General features: G+C 42.2%; 1 pseudogene; it reads right to left on the minus strand.

Moving 5' to 3' along the window:
* Positions 1-2,788: 2,788 nt before the first annotated feature.
* LOC138072039 (5S ribosomal RNA) lies at positions 2,789-2,907 on the minus strand (annotated as a pseudogene).
* Between the last annotated feature and the right edge of the window lie 500 nt (positions 2,908-3,407).

A 3,407-nucleotide genomic window follows, 5' to 3' on the forward strand; every position in this document is an offset into this window, starting at 1 on the left:
TCTGGTGCTGAGGGTAAGCTGTGAGAAAAAGCAGAGGGGTATATTGGAACCCTTCCCAAAATGAAAAGAAGGAAATGGAAAGTAGTTCTTGGGGACGACAAGGTGGGGAAAAGAGAGAAATTCAGGAACTCATTCAGGCAAGCATTTGACTCAGCAAGCATAAGACTCAAATTAGGAGACCTAGGGATTTCCTGTGGTTGAGTGGTTAGGACTCGGTACTTTGACTGCTGAGAGCCTGGGGCTCGATCCCTGGTTGGGAAACTAAGATCCTTCAAGCTGCGTGTCATGGCCAAAAAAAAGAAAAGAAAGAAAACCTAGAGAATGTACAACAAATATCAATTTTGTTCAAAAGTGCTTTATATCCATTGGTACTGCAAAAACTGGTCCCAGGATATGCACAGCCCCAGCTAAGTGGTGGAGTCTGACTGATGGTAAAGCTAAGGGATCTGGGAGAGGAGCTGATTCACTTGGTCTGATGAGCCCAGTGGAAAGGTGCACGTTTTATCCGAGATAGAGATGAAAATGAATGGAGAAACTCTTGTTTGTCCGTGCCACCTTAGACTATGGGATAGTCCAGGACCTGAGTGGTAACCAGGTGCCAACCTTGTTCACAAAACACCTACTGGCAAAGGCGCTGGCTCGTCCAGGACATAGACTCAATGCATGGTTAGAGCGCGTGGCTGAGTCCCACCCAGTCTCAGATCTGGATCTCTAACCCCTGGACTTCTGACTGTCCCCGGGTCCTGAGAGGTTCAGATTCCTCTTTGTGTGGCCATGGGGATTTGGAGAAGGCAATGGCAACCCACTCCAGTACTCTTGCCTGGAAAACCCCATGGATGGAGGAGCCTGGTAGGCTGCAGTCCATGGAGTCGCGAAGAGTCTGACACGACTGAGCGACTTCGCTTTCACTTTTCACTTTAACGCATTGGAGAAGGAAATGGCAACCCACTCCAGTGTCCTTGCCTGGAGAATCCCAGGGACAGCAGAGCCTGGTGGGCTGCTGTCTATGGGATTGCACAGAGTCGGACACGACTGAAGCGACTTAGCAGCAGCAGTAGCAGCAGCAGTTCCATTGTCCTACTGTATTGCTAACAATGCTTTCTTGTGCAGCTCCTAAGATCAGTTAAGAGCAGGAACCTCCCCCTCTTGCCCCCACCATGATTACTGATAGCTCTTGGCCAGCTTTTACTGGTCTGGTCTCACAAGTCATGTTTGGGCATCCTGGTAGCTTTAACTTTTAAGGTTTGCAGTGCCATTCTGTCAAAAGGACTGAGGGCAAGGTCCCCAAACACCAGACTGGGTGCCCTTGAAAGACCCCATGCATATTTGTGCTTGAAGCATTTCCTCCTGACTGATGGTCAGCAGGGGTTCCACACAAGCCAGGAGACTCCCGTTCTCTCCTCCTGCAAATGGAGTTCTTGTTTTCCTGATTATTAGGGTCACTTTCCTCTCCTCTCTTTGTTTGGAAATCCTTATTTCAATTGACCCAAGGACTTGCTTCTTAGCCCCCCAAATTATTTTTACTATTATATTCACTATATATGGGTTAAAGATAGTACTTCTTTTTACTATATTTTATTGCAATTCAATAACATAGAGTGCCATTTTAGACATTTTAAGTGTACAATTCAATAGCATTAATCACATTTACAGGGTTATACAGCTATCATTGTAAAAATATTTCGTCACTCTAAACAGACACTCTGTACCCATTAAGCAATAACTCCCCATCCCCCACTCCCTCCAGTCCCTGGTAACCTCTAATCTAATCTGTCTCTATGAATTGATGTATTCTAGATATTTCATATAAGCAGAACCATATAAGCTTTTTATGTCTGGTTATATAATTTATAATGTTTTCAAAGTTCATCTAAAGTTACAGCTATGTTTTAGAACCTCATTGCTTTATAAAACTGAACACTGTTCTATTGTATGGATTTTCTTTATTCATTCACCTGCTGATAGACACTTGGGTTGTTTCCACCTTTGGGCTATGGCAAACAATGCTGTTATGAATGTGGGTGTACACATATATGTTTGAGTTCCTGTTTTCAATTCTTTGGGGTATATACCTGGCACTAGAATTGTTGGATCATATGGCAATACTACTTTAGAGGAACCAGCAAACTATTTTCCACAGAGGCTCCAGCTTTTTATAGTCCCACCAGCAGTGTATTTCAGTTTCTCTACATCTGTGCCAACACTTATTATTTTCCATTTTAAAAATTATAGCCATCCTGCTGGGTATGATATGGTATCTTCTGTGGTTTTGAATTGCATTTCCCTGGTGACTATTGATGAGCATCTTCTCATGTACTTATAACTCATTTATATATCTTCCTTGGAGAAATGTCTATTCTAGTCCTTTGCTCATTTCAATTAGGATGTTTGTCTTTTTGTTGTTGAATATTAGGACTTTTAAAAATATCTTTCAAGATATCAAACCCTCATCAAATATATGATTTGCAAATGTTTTCTCCCATATGTGAGTTATTTTTTTCCACACTTTTTTTTTCCCCTAAATGTCTGTTTTGTTCTTTATATCTTCTTTTTCTTCACTGAAACTTTCTATTTTTCCATTTATGTCAAGAGTTCCAGATTTCTTATTGGAGCACCTTTTTTTTTTGCCATGCCACATGGCTTGCTGGATCTCAGTTCCATGACCAGTGCTTGAACCTGGGCCATGGCAGTAAAAAATCTAGAATCCTAACTACTAGGTCACTAGGGAATTTCCAGAATTCTTTAAAATTAGCTTGGGGATAGATCCCAAGTCTAGTTTTGTTTTTTAAGCCTATAGCATCCAGAATTCTAAGGTGGTCTCCCACTGAAGTACCAACCAGGCCCAACCCTGCTTAGCTTTGTAGATCAGATGAAATTTAGTGACTTCAGGGTGGTATGGCTGTAGTTTTTACATTCTTTTGATAGAGTGTTGATGCAAAAAAAAACTTGAAAAGATGCTTGACATCAAGAGTCATTAGGAAAATATACATTAAAACCACAGTGAGATCATACTTCACACTCACTCGCTCAGTCATGTCCAACTCTTTGTGACCCCATGAACTGCAGCCCTCCAGGCTCCTCTGTCCATGGGGATTCTCCAGGCAAGAATACTGGGGTGGGTTGCCATGCCCTCCTCCAGGGAATCTTCCCAACCCAAGGATCAAACCCAGGCCTCCCGCATTGCAGGTAGATTCTTTACCAACTGAGCTACCAGCGAAGCCCCTCACTAGGATGGTAATGATCAAAAAGACAAATGCAAGTGCTGGTGAGAACTGTGAATAAGTCAGAACTCTTATATATTGCTAGTGCAATGGGAAAATGGTGCCATCAATTCGTAAATACAGAAATTCCTCAAAAGATTACACATAAAGTTACTGTTATGGCATAACAATTCCAACCCTAGGTAT

This window comes from Capricornis sumatraensis, chromosome X, assembly GCF_032405125.1.
Source record: "Capricornis sumatraensis isolate serow.1 chromosome X, serow.2, whole genome shotgun sequence".
NCBI classification, from domain to species: domain Eukaryota; kingdom Metazoa; phylum Chordata; class Mammalia; order Artiodactyla; family Bovidae; genus Capricornis; species Capricornis sumatraensis.